This window comes from Giraffa tippelskirchi, chromosome 13 (genome assembly GCF_054371585.1).
Source record: "Giraffa tippelskirchi isolate mGirTip1 chromosome 13, T2T-mGirTip1v1.2.pri, whole genome shotgun sequence".
Classification (NCBI taxonomy): domain Eukaryota; kingdom Metazoa; phylum Chordata; class Mammalia; order Artiodactyla; family Giraffidae; genus Giraffa; species Giraffa tippelskirchi.
The window spans coordinates 98,388,919-98,411,742 of record NC_137287.1 but is presented as its reverse complement, the minus strand read 5'-3'; the positions used below and the strand labels follow the sequence as shown (position 1 = coordinate 98,411,742).

General features: G+C 45.7%; 1 long non-coding RNA gene across 2 annotated transcripts; it reads right to left on the bottom strand.

Moving 5' to 3' along the window:
• Positions 1 to 625: 625 nt before the first annotated feature.
• LOC145531564 (uncharacterized) lies at positions 626 to 9,987 on the bottom strand. 2 transcript variants are annotated; one of them, XR_014072533.1, is made up of 4 exons: positions 8,280 to 9,987; positions 7,718 to 8,004; positions 3,750 to 3,819; positions 626 to 753 (listed from the first exon to the last, which is right to left on the bottom strand). It is a non-coding gene; the product is annotated as an uncharacterized LOC145531564 (long non-coding RNA). The 2 variants fall into 2 exon arrangements; XR_014072534.1 differs by lacking the exon at positions 626 to 753 and adding an exon at positions 3,056 to 3,200.
• Positions 9,988 to 22,824: the final 12,837 nt, after the last annotated feature.

Here is a 22,824-nt window from a genome sequence, read left to right as displayed (position 1 = left end):
AGCGACTGCATTTTTCACCTTGTAATGATTTAGTTAATGCATCTGTTAAATAATGCGGTCACTTTTATAAATTCTCCATCCATCTATATGGGAGACAGTATCATCTGAACAGCCATATGGTTGACTTTTTAATGAATGCGAAATACCTGGATGTCACATGGAAAGTTCTGGATGGGCACACAAATTAGGCATCATGATTTCCTGTTAAATACCAAACCCAGATAACATCCTCTCCTCGGAGACCATTACTATGTGGTTGTATATTTAAAAAAGGGAACAGTTCATGGAAGAGGTACAAAGCAGCAGTGCATACTTAATAGCTTGTTCCAAGGAGCAAATTAAGCCTGGAACTATCGACCTATTAAAGTTAGCAGAGCGGGTCCTGAGTATTAAAGAGAGAAATTTCTGAGAGAGAGAGGGTTCATTCTTATACATTGACTCCATGGTGAAATAAAGTGAACTCTGACAATGTGATTTAGCAAGGACTCTAAAACATAACGTGTTGGAATGGCTGTGTATCAAAAGGTATTTTTCTGTTCTATTACCTTTAATGAATAGCTTAGATCACTGAATATATTCACTGAGCTATGGCTCAGTGCATTTTTGATAAGAAGACCAAAATCACTACAGGTTTTGGTGTAATTTTATTTGCGATGGGGTTGCATGCTTGATGTCGTGTATATACAAAACTATGTGTTTCGATGCATGGAATATACATATTTGTTTTCACACATGTCCATGTGAATAGTTTACCTGTAGGGATGTCCAACAAATTAGAATCAGTTTGATAGTAAAGATTTCTATTGTATTTTTTTCATCTTAAATAAGTAGAAGTGCACAAAACCTTTTATTGGAAATTCACTGAAGGGAGACGTGTTATCAAATTAGTACCCAAAGGGCCAGCTGGCAACACACGTGATGAGTCTATCTCAGATGACTCACGGCTCCATAGAAAAGGCGCCAGTCTTTGAGCCCTTGGCCCTTCAAGGACTAAACGTCTCCCATTCCACAGTCTCAAGCAGAGTTGAAACCAACACACCCTTATTTTCAGAGTTAATGTGGGAAGTTTCAATTCGCCTTCTGGTCAAAGTGTCTTTTGGCTGCTGGGAGGGGAAGCCCCCTCTGTCTTCTCCCCACACTGGGACTCCCCACTAGTTCCACTGCCACCCCTCATCCTGCATCTTGCAGTCCTCTCCTGGGCCCGGGCTAATGTGCCTCAGCTAGAGCCACAGCTTTGCTAGCTCCTTCGTCACCCTACAGCAGGGTACCCTTAGATCCCCTCCTGTCCAACCCTGTGGACTTTTCTCAAATAATCATAACTCAGTTCTTCTATTCTGGCCTTATTTTCTAGCTAGGACACCCAAGTATATTAGTTGCTCAGTTGTGTCTGACTCTTTGCAACCCTATGGACTGTAGCCTGCCAGGCTCCTCTGTCCATGGAATTCTCCAGGCAAGGATACTGGAGTGGGCTGCCATTCTCTTCTCCAGGGGATCTTCCTGACCCAGGGGTTGAACTCAGGGCTCCTGTATCTCCTGCACTGCAAGCGGATTCTTTGCCATCTGAGCCACCAGGGAAGCCCAAAACACCCAAACTGACTTGAAAATCTAAACCTGGTCCACTGGTCCATATCAGTCTAAGGCTTTTCTGTCTTCTGAAGCTCATTCATCCATTCATGAAACACATTTTGTTTACATCCTCTGGATTGGAGACAGTGTCCCAATGTCAGGTGTAGGTTTGGCTGTGAATGAGACTGACAAGTTTCTGGCACAAATGGAGCTTCCTTCTAACCAGGGGAGACAGTAAGCAGTTAACTGGTAGAGAAACTGATGTCACTTGGTAGTCAATCCTGTGGCGGTGGCAAGCCAGGATTGCCATCCCAGCTCAGGATTCCTCATCCAGCCTCTGCATGCTCTTATCACAGCATGTACCATATCATATGAAGAGAGGCCTTTCTGCTGCAGAGTAAGCTCTCAAGGGCAGAACCGTGCTGCTCTGATCTTTTCATACATAGCATGGTGCCTGCTGGGCAGCTTCTGGAAAATAAATTCAGTAATCCAACCCACAAATATTTACTGAACTCTTGCTATGTGGTTTTTGCTTTATTCTAGGTACCAGAGGGCAAGATTGGTGAGGCCCCTGCCCCTGTGGAGTTACTTGGGGGCACTAAGGCTAGAGAGGAGGCCCGATAAACAGTCCAGGACAGCTGGGAGGGAGGCACCTGTGGCTGGGCTGTGAGGAAAATGGATACAGTGCGGTGCTTCTCGGACATGTATGAGCTTAGGAATCACTTGGAGCCCCAGTCACAGAGTTTCTGATCTGGGAGATCTGGCTGGGGCCTGGGAATGTGCATTTGAAACAAGCTCCCAGGTGCTGGGCTGGTGGTGGTATACACAGAAAACTCTAATGATGCTTATGGATCCTTGGAGCAGGGAGGAAGAAGAAGAAGAAGGGGAGGAAGAGATGGGGGAAGAGGAGGAGAAGGGGCAAAAGGGCAAAGTCCCTGAGGCCAGGGGCAGCCTGGTCTTGGGACACACGAGGCCTGAGCCTCGGGTTCGAGAAGCAGGGAGGGAGGGTGCAGTGCACAGGAGGTTTGACTGGTGGTTACAACGGCCCACTTGAGGGATCCAAGCTAGTCTCCCTATCTTGGCCAACTGATTAGCAACCTGAATTCCACCTGGGGCTTCAATACCCTTTGCCTTGTAACATCACAGTCTCACAGGATCCAGAGAGTTGGGCTTGGGTCTTTGTGGGGGACATTGTTTTGTTGACCACATCCTGCATACGTTTAAAATAAACACTGCAGATGCTGCTCAGAGAATAACAGGGAGAAAAATGGAATTAGGGAGACCAATGACTGGGCTGCCACCTTGGTCCGGGTGGGAAGTGGCCTTGCCTGAACTGGGTTGGGGTTGCAGAGAGGTGGACACATAACTTTCTTGGGAATATAATGGGATGCTGACAGGATGAGCGTGGGGTGAGACAAGGAGAGATATAGATATAAAGGAATGGGAGGTGATGCTGTTAACTGGGGGAGAGCAAGAAAGAGAGTCAGGAGGAGGTTAATGTTGTTTAATCTAACCAATCACCAGTTATACACTGGCTTTGGAAACACACTAACTTAACTTTGTGAACAAGACATGAAGCTCAGGCTGGAAACATCTCACGGACTCGGTCACTCTGTGGGTTGGTACTTACTGACCTTACGGGGTAAAAGGAATCTATATCAGTTCTGAAATGTTCCATAAAGAAAAACAAGCTGTTTGGAGACCTAACTAAATGGCAGGCTGACCTGAGTTTGAACCCCAGCTGGGAGGTACAGAGACCACCCTGAGTCTCCCCTTCATCATAAGTAGAATGGGTCTGAGAAATCTGTTTTAGGGTGCTGTGAAGATTGGCTATTCTGTCTGTAAATGCCTGTCTCTGCTCTGAGGAGTTTGTCCCTGTGTTCCTGTGGTCTCAGTTGGTTTACAATGGGTAGGGAAGGCTTGGTTTTTCTGAGTAATTTTAGGCAACAGTCTTTTGGGCCTGCTTTTGAATTAATGACCCAATTAATGTGGTCCATGTAGATGCTCCTAAGAAGAGCCTAGAGTTGTGAAAATAAGTTTGCTTTTTTTTTTTTTAATTTTGGCATCCTTAAAAATTATTCTTATCACTCACTCTTCGGGGTTGGCCAGCAGGCATTTAGATAAATTTTTCTAATTACATATCAGAGGATCTCTGTAAACATAAATATCAAACAATATGTTACCTGTTGTTTTCTGAACTGACTCTCTTTCCTCCTCCAGTAGTATTCTCCTCGTCTCTGTGTATTTTCCCATCTGGGTACACAAACAAAAATCTTGTAAAAAGTGAAAGCCCTACTAATATGTTTGTTTTTTCAAATGGTTGGCAGTGAGCGAGCAATTAGCAGGTCCAATCTCAGCTTTGAATGCAGCCGTGCATTCTGGGCAGCCATGCTTGACAGTCTTCCCAACCTGCAGACACTGGGAATTTATTTTTCCATCTATATTCATGACACCCATGATCTTAAATGGCCATTCTAATGTCCCCCCACCCCTCTTTGCAGCAAATTAGTGGAGTCAATGGCTTCTGGCCCCAAGGTCTCATCTGTCGTGCCAAATGTAACCTGAACACCAAGTTCCCTTCCAGCATCAGAGGGATGCTCGGGTGCTTTATGGCACTCTGGATATGAAGGGATCCTGACAGGCCTTCTCCGCAGACTGAGATGGGGCCAGCTTCACGGAGCAGCTGTCCCCACTCCTGTCCTTGAGATGTTATGTCCGTGGTGAAAGTGGCTGCTGGTGGTCCCTCGCAGAGTGGGGATGGCCAGAGGGGAGGGGTCCATGGGGCTCTGCATCAGCATAGAAATTATTCTTGGTTTTGGGGGGGAGTCAACAAATTTCAAACTCTTACTTTCACTGTGATTATTTATGTAGTAACCTAAGGTTGTTGTGTAAGGCTTTTTATATTTAGCACCATTTTAATAATATTAAATGTGGTATACACAAGATATGATTTTTTTTCTTTTTATGAAGGAAGACCATGTCTTTTTCTTTGTTAAAAATTATTAATTTATTTATTTGGCTTTGCTGGGTCTTAGTTGCAGCATGGGGGATCTAGTACCCTGAGCAGGGACTGAACCCGGGCCCCCCACACTGGGAGCAAGGAGTCCCAGCCACCAGACCACGAGGGAAGTCCCCAATATATGGTTTTTACAGAGCTGAATATAAATATATTATAGAATCCAGAGGTATATGCACTTACATGGTTTTTCAAAGTAGGATGTAGATTATGGAGAGAAGCAGAGGGTAAATTACTGTTTTCTTCACTCCTTTCATTTTATTATCATTTTCTATAAGTAATATTTTTAGTTTTTAGTTATTTTATTTTGTATGTATTCTTATAGAGATGTGTATGTATTCATCACAATGTCATTTATATAATACTTCTATATCATGTTTACAAACATCTCCATTGTCTATGTGCACATCTGAGAAGCCTGATTGAGATAAATACTTTCATTCTAAATGCACCTTTTCCTTACTTAACTATGAAATATTTCAAATGTATGAAATAGCACATGTGCTCTGCTTATTTAAGAAATACCTCATATGTATGAAATAGCACATATACTAACACGTGAAATAGCACATGTACCATGTGAATGCATTTAAAAAACAATGGTGAATGGATGCTCCACTTACTTAGGTGAAGGAAGTGTTAGGTCAGTGTGATGAGGTTTAGAACTGATCATGAGATTTAATAAGGTGGTCCCTGGTGATAGGGCTGAGCAGCTGACATGGGTAGAGGGTATGAACACCAGCTGTGGAAAGGTTTAGGGAGAGTAAGAGTACAGGAGTGGCGAGCAAGTGTAACCATCGCTCCGGAGATGTTCTTCTATGAAAGGGAGATGAGAGATGAGCTCCTTGCTGGAGAGAGGTGAGCTGAAGTGAGAATGTTTTTAAGATGAGAGGAATTTGAGTACATTTGTTTGTAGGTGAGAATGAATCTGTAAAGAGGAGAAAGCTGATGACACAGAAAATGAAAGGTGACAATTGCTCAGTGATGCTCATGAATCAGGGAGAGTGGTTGGGGTCCAGGGTCCAAGCAGAGTCTCCCACCTTAGGAAGGTGTTGACTTGTAGCAAGAAGACAGACAGAAGACACGTGTTGGGCAGATACAAGCTGGAACAGGTGCTGGTGAGGATCCATCCCTGTCTTCTGGGTGCATCTCATGCTCAGTGAACAAGGAAGTGAGCTGAGAGCAAAGTCAGGAAGAGGTGTTGGGGTCTGGAGAGAGAGGAGGTGTGAGCCAGAGTGGGGAGGGGCTGGATTGAGACGTGCTGCAGCATAGCCGAGCAGCCTCCTGGGCCCTTGAGAGGTGAGTAGACTTGAATTTACAGTGAGACCAGTAAACGTGTTTCTAGATTTTTCTCCAGCCACTTTCAGCTAGGTGAGTGCAGGCCTGAGTTGGCAGAGAATAGTTTAACCTGAGATGGAGTCTTTCATGGGGAGAGGGGAAGGGAGTTGAGAATCCAAGAGGATTAATCTGTACAAGGAGAGGGTGGAGACTTGAGGGGTTTCCATGGACTTTAAGTCTCTGGGGTTTTGAAGAATGGCTGGAGTTTGGCTGTAAAATGTACCTGGCTGTGATACCCTTCAAAATGCCTTCATTTATTAAATGTGTGATTTCAGAGACATTTGTTAACTTACCTGCACCTACAATTAATCCATTGGTAAAATGAGAATGATTATACCTGTTGAAGGAGGTTGTTGTGAGGGTTGAAGAGGTAACATTTGTGAATGCTTAGCACAGGGCTGGCCCATAGCATGAGCCCTGCAAAGGTTAACTATTATTATTAGTTGTAGTGTTATGACTCGGGCTTCCAAGGTGGCTCAGCGGTAAAAAATTTCCCTGCAGTGCAGAAGCCACATGAGCTGAGAGTTTGATCCCTAGATTGGGAAGATCCCCTGGAGGAGGGCATGGTGACCCACTCCAGTATTCTTGCTTGGAGAATCCTATGGCCAGAGGTGGGCTACAGTCCATGGGGTCACAAAGAGTTGGACATGACTGAAGTGACTTATCACACAGCATTATAATCATACTGTCATCATTATCATCATCAATTACGGTGACCAGCAGTCCCCACTAGCCTCAGCTTCTCCCAATTCCAGTGCTGGAAGTCCCTGGTCCAGGGAAGCCCTGAGCTAGGAAAGTGTCCCATTGCACCAGAGCTGAACCCTGCCCTGCACTGTGGGGCGAGAACCCACTAGCTTTAGTGCTCACATCCTGTTCTCACAAGTCAAATGGAGTCATCAGAGTTTACACAACCCAGCCACACACCCTCCACAAGCACCCAGGACCCACTGGGACATAGAGTCTCCATTCTTCCCTGGACATTGTCCATGAGACTTGTCATTTGAGGCAACTGAAGAAAAACATTTCTTCATTGTGGAAACATTTTAGCATGAAAAACGCTTGGAGTCTCGGTTTCCGCTCTCCTCTGGAAGCACTATCGTTTGGAGGAGGCCACACAGCTGTTAGTTTCACTCTTGCAAACCAATCATTTCTAAATAGAGCGATACCACAATCTTAATTTTCCACTCAATGGTGAAAGCAGTCACATTATTCAAAATTATTCATCAGCACTTACTAATTCACATTCTAGAGCAATCTGGGAATGCTTTAATGTATATATTACAGGCGAGATTTATAGTGGGAATTACAGTATGGCAAATCATTCTTTAGAATGGTGCTTAAATCACACAAATTTAAAATACTAATTATACAGAATACATTCTGAACTTTTAATTCCTACCTTTGTTTAACAATACTCTCATTACCAACTTCAAAAATGGGAGAGCTATGTCTTCAGAAACACTCAATCTGAATCCATCCATAATGGAAACAACCCATATTTTTACTACATTGCTTTCGCCCCAATGCCCCCATTTAAAAAAAAAAGTGAATAATGATCATGTAAAAGTCACAATCATTACAGGATAATGAAGCATGGAATTCCATCTTGAGACAATATTCATCTCTGAGAAGTGCTTGAGAAGGCTTTGATGGCCATGAAATAACTATTTAAGTTAAAAGATAAAATTTAAGAAACATTTCTGCGAACCACGGAGCTCTGAAAGAAACATTATCATCATTTGGTTTCTCATGTGTCCCCACCAGTGGGAGAATTTACAACCCCTGCAGTTTCCTTACCATTTAAGAAAGGCTGATCCACTTCTTAAAACCTGGGAAGATGCTCCTCGTTTCTCTCCTGGAGTCTGGCCAGAGGCCAGACGGGAGGGGAAGATGCCTCACTTACACACCCTCTGTTCCTAAAGGCCATTCTCGGGATACATTAAAGACAAGGCTTTATTTTCAAGTAGCTCCACACAGCACCTGCCTCAGCTCCACATCGCTCCTGCTCTCCTGCCCCTCAAAAGTGGTGGTTGCATGTTGATGAGCAGAATATCTCAAAGTCATTTTCATCTCAGCCTCAGTGCCTGGAATAGCAATTGGGTGGGTGGAGGGGAGGTAGTGAATGACTAGACCCCTACCCACATGACTCTTCAACACCCAGCTAGTCAGCAAAAGAGTGAGCGCTTCTCGAAGTCTATTCCTTACAGGAACATAGCCAGTGTACTGGGATCAGAACCCACAGCTAAACATTCAAGGTCTTTTCAACAGTGAAGAAAACTTTAACTGGACATAGGAGCCTGGTGAGCTACAGTCCATGGGTCAGAAAGAGTCAGACATTACTGAGCAACTAAGCACATACCTGCCCCTGAGACTTCCTTGTGAGATAGACTGGTGGTGTCTTGAGGCTAGACCCTGAATCGCCCGCAGCCTCTCTCCTGCATTGCACAGAACTGAGAATGTAACCACTTGGGAAATTTCCAGTGAATATTTGCTGGTTGAGTGTGTGAGTAAACGTGTACCCAAATGAGTACCCAGGGATAGCGCCTGGCTCTACAGTTTCTCATTGGTAACGGGTGTCCTGGGTGCAGGGCTTGGCCTGCTCTGGAACATTCTCTGCTCTAGAACTTTCATGGTGGAGTTATTCTTGACTAGCATTTTGGACTCTCTGATGTCACCAGCTTAAACATGAACCAACGCCTAGAATGTGCCCAGATCATTGTTCCCTTCAGCTCCATGGCTCCATCTCCGCCAGGGGAAGACCTGTTAGGACTGGCTCCTGACTCTCAGTGGCTGGTCTGGCATTTTCAGCGTTTGAATGAGTTCTTACATTTTCTCTTCTTTAGAAAAATGTATCTCTCCTCCTGCCCCCAGCCTAAGCCGCACATTTTTCATTTCTTGTTCGCAGTCTGCCATTTCCCAGATCACCTTTCCTTTTGGATCCAGATCACATAGAGCCTTTGGGGGTGCACACCGCAGCCTGTTTCCGGCCCTGCAGGTGGGAATGCTGACGTGATTTTTTTTTTTTTCTCTTCAGGAGTAGCTGATTCAGATTAATCAGTTAGCAACTGGCACTTTATGCTGACTCTAGGAAGAGTCTCAAAGGTTCAGGTTTAAATTGGAGAAGAGGAAGAGAGAGAGGAGAGAGACAAGTGACAGCAAAAAGGTAAGGAGGATAAAATGACTTTTTCATTTATTATTATTACTATTATTTCTCCCAGGGAGAGGTTGGTCATTCCTTAAACTCCATGACTGTGTTCAATACAATCATCAGTATTTAAGATTGTCCTGTGAAGTGTCTACAGCTGAACTTGACCTTTTCTCAGGTGTTGGAGGGAGGGGGCAGCCTCTAAGACAGTCCCTAAAGATCCCCACCTAGTGTGTCTTCACTACCCTTGAGTGTGGGTAGCACTTGGTGACTGTTCTCTGGTTGACAGAAGGTGGCCGAGGCTGTGGAAGGTCACTTCCAAGACAAGGTTCTCCTCTTGCTCACCATCTTGTGCTCTTTCTGGATCTGCTGTCTCTGTATCTCTCTTCCTCTTTCTTTCTGCTTCTTTCTGTCTGTCTCTCATGACCAGCTGCCATGTCTTAAGGACACTCTATCAGCTTATAGAGGTGCCCGGGTGGTGAGGAACCAATGTGCCTGGTCTCAGAGGTGACTCTTCCGAGACTCCAGAGATGGTGGTGACCTTGGATATGGAGGCTTTAGCCCAGTTGAGTCAAGCCCTCCAAGAAGTGGAAAATGCATGTGTGAGTTCCAGTTGGCAAGTCTGAGGTTCCTCCATGTCAGATTCCACATCCACAAACATGACCAGCTGTGGGTTGTGTAGGACTTGCAGTGTTTACTGTGGAAAGAGTCTGCATGTAGTGTTCAAGGGTCAACTGTGTATATTTAAATTGTGCAACACAATGATTTGACATCCATATACATTGAAATATTTACCACAGTCAAGTTAATTGACATATCTGATACCTCACAAAGGTGATTTTTGTGTCTGTGTGTGTGTCATGAGAATGTTCAAGATCTACTCTTAGCAGATTTCAAGTAGACAATACAGTGTGATTAACTACAGTCACCATAGTGTTCACCAGATCCCGGAACCTATTCATCTTATAACTGGAAGTCTGTACCCTCTCATCAAACTCTCCAATCTCCCCCTACCCTTTAGTCCAGAGCACCGCCATTGTGTTCTCTGTTTCAATGACATGGTTCATAATTGGCAATATATGGAAACAACCTCAGAGTTAAAATGAATGAGTGAATAAAGGTGTGGTATAAATGTAGACTATTTATTTACGTAATATTTAACTATGCACACAATGGAATATTACTCCACCATGAAAAGGAAGGAAATCCTGCCATTTGGAGGGCATTATGCTGGGTGGAAGAACCACCAAACACAGACAAATATGGCATTGTCTCACTTACATGTGGAATCTTAAAAAAAATCCTGGAACATCAGTGGCTCACTTCCCTGAAGCTTGTGAGCAGACCACTTCAGATCTGACCCCAATGCAGGACAGAATGGTTTGCTGGCAGGGCTCTGAGGTTGAGCAAAGTGATGATCTGACAATTGATGTTGCCCTTGGGTACCAGAAGACTAGCACAGGCTGTGCTGGGAGGCCAGTAGAGCAAGAGGCCCAGCTGGAGGCCCCGTCACTGAGACACAGGCCACAGGTGGTCTCTTGCTGTGGGGAGTTGGTGGGGGGCAGAGTTAGCACTACAGCAGGCTGAGCAGAAAGGAGAGTGCAGAGCCATGGTACCTCACGTTTGCACATACTCAGAAAGTGGCCTGATTTCCACATTCCTGTTGTAGAATATCAACTCTCTTGACAGATGAACAAAGCTTACATTGTTCCTGCCTAAGAGGCCTGGACTGCAGGGAATTCACCCTGACAAGGGGATGGAAATCTGAGTTCCAATATGGGAACAGACATCACACATTTTGTTCAAGCTGGTGTGTAAATTAAACACCGGCTACCTCTCAAGGGTGGCTGGTTGCTATCACCGTGGCGAACCTGTGGCTTCCTGCCAGACTGTGGTCATCATACCCGGCATGGAGGGGATGGTGTGCTGGGCTGCATTCTTGCTCCCCGCAGCCCTCGTTGGGTGATTAAACAAATATGCTCCTTTTCTTAATTGTGTGAAATGGATAAAGAAGCACTATTGTGATTGAAACTGAATCTGGCTTAATTAAGATGAATCTCTATGCAGCTCTGCAGCCCCTTGGGCAGCCAAAACTCTGTTCCCTCTTGACCTTCAGAGGCTCAGGCTCCATGGAGTCGGAGTGGAAACTGAGTTAAGAAGCCAGCTGGCCCCTCGTGATCCTGCTTCTTCATAAACTTGGTTGATGAGATTCCTGGCATGTTGCACAGGGTTTGGGAGAATGTCTGTTACAATGTGCCCCTGAGATACAATCTGTCTGGCTTTTCCCTTCCAGTTTGTTAATATTACATGGGCCAGAATAGACCCAAAACAAGAGTTGTGTGTGTGTTTGTCTGTATACTATTTATTGAAGCACAGCATGCCTATAGAAAAGCACACAGAGCTTTAGTGGCCAGATAATGGATTATCACAAACTGAACACAATCTGTATAAATACCTCAATTAGGAAAAAATTGACTACAGAATGACCCCCTGAGACCCAGTCTCTGCTTGTGTATCAGCCAGCTTGTGCTGCTATAACAAGATCCCACAGACTGGGTGGCTTAAACCACAAAAATTTGTTTCTCATAGTCCTGGAGACTGGAAGTCTGACCTCAGGGTGTTGGTGTGGCTGGACCTGGTGAGGCTCATTTGTTAGTCTGAGCATGGCTGTGTCTTCATGTGGTGCGGGCGGCAGGCTGAGGGTAGGGGGTGGGGAGAAACAGAGCTCTCTGGTGTCTCTTCCTACAAGGGCACTAATCCTATTATGGGGGCCCCACCCTGGTGATGGTCTCATGCTCTGATGACAGAGGAACCATTTTCTTCACACATGGACTCTCTTTATAACTTTAATTTCTTGGCTTGGAGTCTTTCTTAAGAAGCTGGAGGGAACACAGTAAATCCATCTTCTCTGAAAAGAATCACTGAGGTTCCTAATTTTTCCACAGCCATTCTGATGATTTTTGGAAATTCCTAAACCGATGTCAACCTCATCTTCTTTTCTGGTTTTTCTCTGCAAGAATATAAGTGTCTACTTTTTTGTAAACACATACACACACATAAACACACAACACAAGCACACACACATATACACACACAAGGACACACACAATCTCTTTTACTATGTGTACTTTTACATATTTAGCAGAGCAATTCCTTCTTAGAATATTCAGCAAGTTATTCACACTAAAACTCCTGCAGCTTTCTAAAAGATGTATTTCATTTTTTTTTTCTGTGTGTCAGACAGAATTAATCAAAGTGCTAATGATTGTTCTGCAGGTGTTATTTCAAAAACAACCAATGCCCCCCATATCATTAAATTTAGAGGGAGACTTTTGATTACAGGAGCTGATGACTATTATTTCTAAAATAGAAGAGATGAAGAGTGACAAAAACCAGTGACACAGCCATCAGGTCAGAGCTAAATTTATGCAGGTTTGAAATCTGTGAGGTTCTCACCTCACCTTCTCTGTTTCCTATATAGTGACTTGTGAGTGCATATATGCTTAGGTATTTATAACTGTTACCTGGATAATTGGGGGAAAGAGTTGAAGGGATTAAGATGCAAAGACTTATTCAACAACATTATTGAGGAGCTAATGAGAGATTGACCCAACCCTATAAAGATGGATTGGACTCAATACTCTTCCCACTGGATTTTCCATTTTACCCAAGACATGGAGTTTAAATCCATAAGTAGCTGCCCATATGCATAGTCTCAGAATTGACAATATATGCACATGGGCACTCAAGTATGGGATTCTGTGATGGGAAGAGGCCCCAAGCAACAAACAGAGGGGCCACAGTGCCTTATTTCCTTGGATTCTTTAAAGCATAAAGGACTCTCTAGGAATTCGGTTCCAGATAGAGAAAAATAATCTTCCTCTTTTAAAAAAAAATCTCTCACTCTATCCCAAATCATGTTACCTCATCTCAATTTCCAACACGTCCTGGAGAGCTTGAATTTGGGGGTCATTAAAAATTTACACTGCCCCAAATTGTAGTAAGGAGAATAAGACGGAACCTGCCCTCATAGAATACTCTAGAAGATTGTCTCTACTTTGTGAAAACCTGTGCTCTGTCCCAGGGGCTCTCGAGTGGATGTGATTCTGCCCGGGGTGGGGATGGGTGCTTGACAACACCTGTCCCAGGTTCATGTCCCGACTTGAGGGCAGGAGGAGTCTCTCTTTTGCTGTGTCCTGGCACCCAGGACAGTCCCTTGCACAGAGGTGGTATGGAGTAAGTATTTGCCGAGCCCGTGTCTCCTGAAAGAAGAGACACCTAAATCTGGGAGGAAGTGGCTGAGCATCCCCCGTGTTCTGGGCATTGCTGACGCTGAAGGAGGTCCTCCTCCAGTCCTCCACCCCCCAACCCAGAGTGACCCAAGCTTCTACTTCCTCGCTTTTAAAGTTGCGTGCCAGGTTTCTGATTCTGACAGGGACAAAGGGAGGGGAAGGAAGGAGGGAGGGGAGTGACAGCAGTGGCTGAGGGCACCCTGCAGCCAGGCTGCCTGCACTGAGGGGCCCTGTCTCCTGGGGCTGCTCTGCACTGCACTGAGTTAGCACATGTGAGGACTTGGTGTAGTGGCCGTGCCCACAAGCGCTGTTTCCCTGTTGGCTATCACTGTGCTGCAGGAGCTTGTTGGGAAACACCAACATTTCTAAAAGTTCATCATGAGGAAGAATCAGAGCTCTCGGCTAGAACTCTTATGCTGATTTGATGGTGTATTAGGGACTTTGATTTTGAATTATGTCCTGGGAGGGGATGCCGTGTTCTTTCCAGTATGGAGAACCTCTGAAAATCTTAATACCAATACTGTGTTGATGGAAGAATTTGGGGAAGGGGGACAGTGGAGAGGAGGAGGGGCCAGCCCAGGGTGGACCCAGGCCCGACCGTGTGCCCTGAGAGGGGCAGTGACCCAGCCCAGTCCCTCCTTTCATCTTGCTCCAATGTGGCCCCCAGAGGTTGAGCTCAGCTTCCTGCCTGGTCCAGGAGCTCTTTGTCCCCCGATTCTGTTCCCATCTGGCCCTACTTCTCACCTTGCTAATGGACCTAACTCTGATCTGGACTTAACTTTGAGTGAGGGGAACTCCTCTGCTGGTGGAGGTCAGTGGTGTGGGCTGTGCTTCTCATGGGATCACTCAGCTTCTGCACTGTTATCTGGGGCCCCAAGGATGGAGTGGAAGGCATGGCAAGCCTGGAGCAACTTTGAAGAGTAGATTCATTTTCCATTGCTGGGTTACAATTACTGTGTGACTCGACTGCTTTTAAGGACCAACACTTATTCTCTGATGGTTACTGTGGTTCCCGTTCAGCATCGCTCGGGAGAGTGCAGTCAGGACGTTGACCTGGCTGCATCTTCTGAAGGCTCTATTCCAGTGGCTTCTCACAAGACTGTAGGCATGGGCCCTGCTTCTCACTCCCAGGCTGCTGGAGGTTCTTGAGGGTGGGAGGGGGAAGGGAGAGATGGAGACAGGGGGATCTAAGAGAGAGAGAGAAAGAGACAGGAGGACACCAGCTCTTGGACAGCACACTCTGTCTCTTTTACCACATTCCACCACATTCTATTGAAAGTAAGACCCTCAGTGCATTTCAGACTCACAGGGAGAGGAATTAGTCTCCACCCTTTAAAGTGATACTTACTAATGAGGGCATGTGGGCATCTAAAGGAGAATAAAGGATCTACAAGAGGAGAGACTTCCTCATGGAGATTTGTCTCTTGGTCTCCTGTGTTCGCTGGACTCCACACTCTCGTGTGAATAGAACGCAAGCCCTCTCCTCTTCCCAGGTGTGCATTATGCAAATCAAGTATCTGGCTTTCAGAGTCAGTCTCAGTGGACCTGAGCTGTGAACTTTCCCTTTGCTGATCATGGGAAGCCTGGGGCCCTTCAAGCTGCCCGGTAGCCTGTGCACACAGCACTCACCTGCCCAGAGCTTAGCTGCTGAAATTTAGACAGCTGTGCCTGGGGACTCCACCTGATATTAAGGTGTGAGAGTTAGCCTTTCCAGAAGGGAGAAGAAGGCTTTCTCACTGGCTGAGTTCAGCCCCCGAAGCAGCTGTAAAGCCAGAGTCAAGCTGGATATTTCATTTGTCTGTTTAGCCAGGGCCTCTGTGTTCTCCCAGCTCCCATCAGAAAATGCCTTCCTGGAGCCTGAACTACAATTCTGTCTGAAGTCTCAAGGTTTCTGCCTGACAGTGCTGTCCGAAGGCATGAGCTTGTCTGCAGAGATCCACGAGAGGGCTTGAGGGACTTGCTGAAATTGTGTGCAAACTCCATGTCCATCTATGTATCTTCCTTTGATAGAGGGTCCAGTCCAGAACCTTTTTCAGATTCTCTGAGTCCCTGATGAATCCCTGTGGCCAGGCCCCTTGCCTCCCACTCAAAGGTGAAAGTGAAAGTGTGTCCGACTTTTTGCAACCCCATGGACTATACTGTCCATGGAATTTTCCAGGCTAGAATACTGGAGTGGGTAGCCCTTCCCTTTTCCAGGGGATTGTCCCAACCGGGGGATCAAACCTAGATCTCCCACATTGCAGGTAGATTCTTTATCAGCTGAGCCACCAGGGAAACCTGCCCACTCAAAGGTGCATTTGTCAAAAAATATCACGACCCCCGACCTTTACTTCTAAAACAGAGGATGTGGCTCTCTCTCCTGACATCTGCAATCCTATGTATTGAGCAAGTAGAAAAGGATAAGTGCTGTGATTGGTTGTGGCAGCTACCCCCACCCCCCACCCCGCAAGTTAATTGAGCTTCAGGACCATGGACAGAGGAGCCTGGTGGGCTATAGCCTATGGGATCGCTGAGTTGGACAGGGCTGAGCATGCACATATGGCACAGCAGTATAGAAAGGTCTCTCCTCTTCCCCTGCTCACCTGATTTCTTAACATAGGGCCATATCCTGACTTTCTGTGTGCTGCCAGAGTTTGGCTCTCTGAAGCTAGTTCTGGGCAGTAATTCCTGTTGCCATATGCCAGTCTTGCCCAGAAGAGAATTGAGTATTAGCTAAATGGCTATCAGTTTGTTGTGTGCAAAATAAGCAAGCTCAACCAGCAGACAGGTCAAAACAGAACCTGGAAAATAAATGCCACACTCCCAAATCTGCCCCTTTCTGACTGCACAGAACCCTTGCCTCTTTCCCCACCCCCACTCTGCCTTAGCAAAACTGTCACCAGGATTCAACACCTGGTCATCATTCTGTTAAAGACTGAAACTCAGATGACTGGAGCTCTCTTGGGGTTCTCTGTCTAGACAGGGCATATTTGATCATCTGATCCCCTCTGGGGTGGGCGAGTCCCAGAACTCCATGGCAGCAGGGACTGTGAGCTGCCCACCCACCCCTGCAGGCGACCTCACCCCAGCACCCAGAGTATCCTTTACACAGGCCAGCCCGTGTCCCTCATCTGCTCGAAAACCTTCAACTGACTCAGAGCAAAAACCAGGTTCTTCCCCCAACCTTCACAGCACTGAGCTGTCCTCCACTCTGTTATTCTTCCCTCCCCATGCCTACTTTGGCCCCTCTCTCACTCCTGCCCAGCCACACCCTTGTCCAGCCCACATACCTTTATGCAGTTCCTCGGGCACACACGGAGTGATGACCACATTGCCTCCAGCCTGAAAGCCTTTGCACTTGCCGCTCTCTCTGACCAGCCTCACCTCGAAAGTCACCCCCCAAGGAAAGCTTCCTATTTACTCTTTAACACAAGGCCCTCCCCACCCATCACTCTCCATGCTTATTAACCTATGGCTCAGTCCATCCTGCCCTTGCAGGTGTCCAACCATAACTCCCAGAGCACCATGCAGGCAGAGGCCTGATGGCTTTGTTCACTGCCAAGTCCTCAGGGCTGCAAGTGTGTGGCAGGGGCTGCTGATACTGTCTCTGAGGACCTAGTGAGGGGGACCCAGGTCCTGCTGACCCCCAATCCCCAGTTCTTCTCTCCCTCGCTGCTCTGCCCCGCTGGGGCCTTACATCACTGCTCCTCACTCCCTTCTCAGAGGCATGGCCAGAGTAAGACCCCTCACACACATATATTAATAGCTCTTTTTCAGTGTATAAAGGGACTTCCCTAGTGGCTCAGAATCCACTTGCAATGCAGGAGACCCCGGTTTAATCCCTGGTTTGGGAAAATAGCCTGGAGAAGGAAACGGCAACCCACTCCAGTATTTTTGCCTGGGAAATCCCACGGACAGAGTAGCCAGTCTATAGTCCATGGACGGTCTATAGTCCATGGGGTTGCAAAGAATCGGACACAACTTAGCGACTAAAACAACAAACAATGTATAAAGATCGTCGTAATATGTAACCTCAGCACCCAGAATCATACAAGGTACTCAGGGAGTGGATAGTTGCACAGTGAATGAATGCAGGAAGGAAGGATGCTTAACCAGCACTGCTGACTCCAGCTGAGGGAGTCGGGAGACCCTCCCAGAAGAGTGGACATGAGCCCTCTCCTGAGGAAACTCTGAGATAATCCCAGGAGTTGGGCCAGTGCAAAGGCTCCATCCAGAGTGTGTCTCCTCCTCCTCGCTGCCAGCTTCTCCCCACTCTGCCTCGAATGGACTCCTCAGGCTCCCCGCCTTGCAAACCGTGGTATCCGGCTGTGCCTTCCAGTGCTCCCTTCCCTTTCCTTTCATGCCGGCTCCCTAGAATTCGGGCTGCAGATCCCTCTCCTTCTTCTCTGCCTGCTCCCGCCTGAAACTTTTATAGCATTTATCATGTGCAGACGTTGTTCTCCTTTGGAAATTGAACTCTATTGAGTAAAGGTGAGCAAGAAAGCTTAAGATCAAGGAGCCCTGTGAAGACTGAGAGTGGTTTTTGAAGACGTGAGGGTACTGGTGGAAGGAGAGGAGCCAGGAGGATGCTGTGACTATTTAGGAAGGTGGACATGTGCCCCTGAGCCCTGGGAAGAAGCCACCATCTGCATTCCCAGGAGAGTCTGCACATCTGTGCGCGCTGAGATGATGAGAAGGAAAGCAAGTGTGTGTAGAGACGTGTGTGATGGATGGTCTCACACACTCACACACAGCATAATTATAGGCATCAAACAGCGCTTTTCAGTTCAAGATTTTGACTCCTGTTGCTTTAAGAGTAAAGGTTGAAATGTAAACGTGTCTGTACAATTAGACCCAGAAATTCTCTCTCCAGTTATTTATCCTGAAAAGATACATCTGTATGCAAAGATGGATATTTGACGATATTTAGCAGCAACGCTGTAATAGCCATCAGCCTGTCCACCCATGAGAGGCTGAGTAAAAGGGACTTGGGTCAGATGGGGTGGATGCATATAAATAAGTTCAATGAAATTAGGTGAAAACATACTTGCCAATTATGGAAAGCTTATCAAGACCAGTTGCTTTGTGAAAAAGAATATTCATATTTTTAAGAAATGCTGAGGAGGTCCACATACACATGTGTGCCTGCATCTTTTTCATGTTTAAGTTTTCACTGCACTTAATTTTCATATTACTATAAGGATGTACAGTTCTATGGGGTAATCTAAAATTACCTTGTCAGAGCCAGACACAGTGAGGCTGGCAGGATCTGAAGCTGGGGAGCACTCTGAGTAGGTGCTGAGACCTCAACTCTTCCTGTTGGTGGTAGGCTTGCAGGCAGGACCTGTGCAGGCTTTGGGGGCAAAATGAAATGACCCTTTGCTTGTCTTCCACACATTCAAGGTGAGAGGCTGTCCTTTGAGGGGCCGCCCTCTACTCTGAGATCAGCCTTCAGTTGAAGACCAAAGTGTCATGTGTGCAGGCCCTTGGAGTCTGTCTTTGCAGCCCTGTCCTTTCAGCGGCTGTGAACTCGCCCTTTCTTGGCCTCCCTGAGCTCCAGTCTGTATCTCATTTCAAAGTGACTCCCAGCTGTTCCTGTCCGCTCTCCTTTCCAGCAGCCCTGAACCTGCCTGGACTTTAAACTGATGCAGTCAGAGGGCTTACGTCATTTGTCATCCTTTTCCTGGGGTAGGGGTGGGGGGTCCTCAGTTCTGCAGTGTGCTCTGCCTAGTGACTGAAAACCACAGGTTCATAAACCTTTACAGTTTCCTAGATGTTTAGGATGGAAGAGCAGTTAATTTTTCCCTAAATCCCATTGTCTTTTAAATTTCAAAGCAACCTTATAAGGCAGGTTGAGTTTCTTCTGTTATCTGATGAGAAAACTGAGAGAAAAAAAAAAAAAGTCTTAAGGGCTTCCTTGGTGGCTCAGCAGTAAAAAATTTGCCTGTAATGCAGGAGCTGAATGAGACCCAGGACCGATCCCTGGGTTGGGAAGATTCCCTGGAGAAAGGAATGGCAACCCACTCCAGTATTCTTGCCTGGAGAATCCGATAGACAGAAGAGCTTGGCAGGCTATAGTCCATAGAGTCGCAAAGAGTACGTGACTAAGGCGACTTACACATTTTCACAAGATACTGTAGGTGGACAAATCAGAATCCAAAGCTAGGTATTCTGACTCTGAAATCTACTTTCTCATCCTCCCCTTACATGACTTCTGTGTGCAGGGCCTGTGCTGGACATGTGGGTGCACAGGTGCAGAATGTTCCCATGAGATCCACCGTCTGATGAGGGAAACCCAATTTACTGCTCATTTTCCATGGGAGCTTCCTTTCTCCCTGTGTAGTCTTCTGAATAGGCCTGTAGCATTGAAAGCATGTTCTCCCTGTTAATTAACCAGCCATGGATTCCTCTGAGAGTGACAGTGGGTTTCTTAGTAACAGTTTAATAGCAGACACGGTAAAAAGCATTATTGTTTCTAGATCGAAGTGTCTCCTTCCCCAGCAGTTACCTTGATCATCTGAGGTGTCAAGAAGTTAGCCTTTTTCTTATAATGGCTGAAGCACGAATTTTCAGAGAGATGCCAATATTTTCATGAATCCACATAGTCAGAGTTAAAAGTTAGTTACTGGGCTCAGTAATGGACTGTAACCCACCAGGCTCCTCTGTCCATGGGGTTTCCCTGGCAAGAATTAGCCTTTTTCTTTTAATGGCCAAGGCACTAATTTTCAGAAAGATGAGAATACTTGCATGAATCCATATAGTGAGAATTAAAAGTTAGTTACTGGGCTTGGTAATAATGGACTCAGTAATGGGCTGTCATCCACGAGACTCCCCTGTCCATGGGATTTTCCCAGGCAAGAATACTGGAGTCGATTGCCATACCTTCCTCCAGGGGATCTTCCCAACCCAGGGATCGAACACAGACCTATCGCATTACAGGCAAATGCTTTGCTATCTGAGCCACCAGGAAAGCCCTAATGAGGAGGCCTGATCACCAAACCATTCTTTTCCCTTGTGTTGATCCACTGCAAGATCAGAGTCCACTCAAACCTTGAGATGGGGTAACCGGGCACACTGCTCGACAGTCATACCAATAGCGCCCATCACAAAGTGCAAGCTCCCCAGTGGGAGACGGAAGTGGTTTTCCATGAAAGGAAGGAAGTGGATGCCTAGCAGGTAGGCATGCAGAGGCCCTGCATCTACAAATATTATGACAGGGAAGATGCTACAATTTAAAGACTCCCTCCCCCTGCCTGTTCTGGGCATGGAACAAAGTTTGGACGATGCACTGGTCTCAGTTTAAACCCAGCAAACTTGTTGACACTCATGCCTTCTCATCTTCAGTGACTGTGTCTGTGGAGAGTAGTTTAGAAATAAAAAGAATGCAAATATTCATCATATTTCTAGGTTTCTTCTGGCTCTACCTGCTTACTTTCTTCATACAAATAGGATGAATCTTGAAGCCTTGATTAAAAATGTGTTAGATGCCAGGAGCACAATATTACCTCTGCCTTGCAGGATAGATTTGAATATCAAAAGTATGTGAAGTGCCACCAAGCATTATCCAGCATATGCTAGTGAGTTTACCGTTGAATCTGAAACCCCCCTCCCATTATGTTGCTCTGCTGTGAAGTGCCCTAGACCTTTAACTCGTGAATGTTTTGTGTGGTACATAATTTGAACTGCAGTAGGACAGTAATTTTTAATAGAATTTGCAAATATTTTCACTTTAGATTGTCTTTATGACATTCTAACATCACCCCATGTGAAGGTCACTAAAGTAATTTTCCTAAAAAATGCATTTTAATATTAATAAAGATTCCCAAGTGGTAGACAGGATACCATGTTAGTCTCCAGGTTCTTATAATGATAGCATTTGGCTTTGTTTTATTAAGTTTTAGGTTTCAATTATTCTGCCATTACTGAATATAAACCATAAATAATGGTAAAATTCCATTATGGAAGGCCAGCATTGTAAACCTAAGCCAGTCTAACTAGGATTCTGCCCACAACCTTCTGCATCCACTCTGGGCTTCCCTCCACCCCAGGCACAAGAGGACAAGAAAATAGCTACAACTTTTCAGTTTTTACTCTTTATTATAAAGTCAGAGAAAATGTACAGTATATTTTTTCTTTGCCAAGTGTATTGCTTTGAATATGTTTTTTTCTACAATTTGAGCTTTTGAGGACAGGAATCTTTTTCTCTTCCAGCATCCTCTCTATTCTATCATCTAAAATGATTTCTGATGCATAGCAGATGTTCATTGAAAAGTTTAAAAATACACCCTTATGACCACCAAGACACAACAACTTGCCTGAAAATAATTTCCTCAAAATCCTAGAATGGGACTTTGTAACGGGCCTTAGCAATGTGTGCTGGCCTCATTTTGTTTATAACAAAACAATGGGCAAGCTGTACAAGAACTTGTGTTTGTTTGTTATGTCTGAGGCTACACATTGTGAGAATGTTCCAGTGAGGAATTCAACACAGTTTGGGTGATCCCAAGGATGTATGCATACATCCAAATATACCGAGGATACCTCGGTCAAGTCATTCAGTAAATCCACCCTGTGAGACCAGCATCTTCCTTATACCAACGCCAGATAAGGGCTTTACAAGAAAGTAAAATTACAGGCCAAGTTCTATGATCAAAATAGATGTAGAATTCTTACAGTGAATGGAATGTAGCCAGAGTGACTTCTCAGGCTTTTTTATAAAGGTCAGTAGCACTTCCTTGGTGCTCTCTAGGAGTTGTCACTCTTGGGACCAAACTGCTGTCAACATATAGGCCAGGCTGTGTGGAGCCCAAGGGTGATGTTCTAGCAAAGAGCCTTTGTTAAGGTTCTGGTTCAGGATGAGCATCCAAACTGGTTTGTCACTGAGGAAAATTCACTCCATCCCCAGTCATCATGCCTCTGTAGCCACCCGAAAATACCCAGTGAGGACCACCCAGATGGTAACCACCAACCATAGAACCGTGAGAAACAGTAGTGATGGCAACGATTGGTGTTACTTTACATCACTAAGTTAGGGCAGTTTATCACTCAGATGGGGCTTCCAAGGTGGAGCTCTTGGTAAAGAATCTGCCTGCCAATGTTGGAGACATGAGATGCAGTTTCGATTTCTGGGTCAGGAAGATCCCTTGGAGGAAGGCATGCCAACCCACTCCAGTATGCATGCCTAGAGAAACCCATCGACAGAGGAGCCTGAGAGGCTATGGTCCAGAGGGTCTCAAAGAGTTGGACATGATTGAAACAACTTAGCATGCATGCACACACAATGCTTAAACAACCTAGAAGCTCTGTACAGTGGACTGGGCATGGGAAATGTCAGAGCATCTCCAGGGCTGCGTGGCACTCAAAGCATGGGCTCCTTTGATTCCTGGGCTATGCATTCTGCTGTTTCAAGAGAAACTGAAAATCCAGATTTCTATGTGAAGCTTCCTTATTTGGAAAGCGCTAAGATTGGCCAAACAAAATTCCCGTGT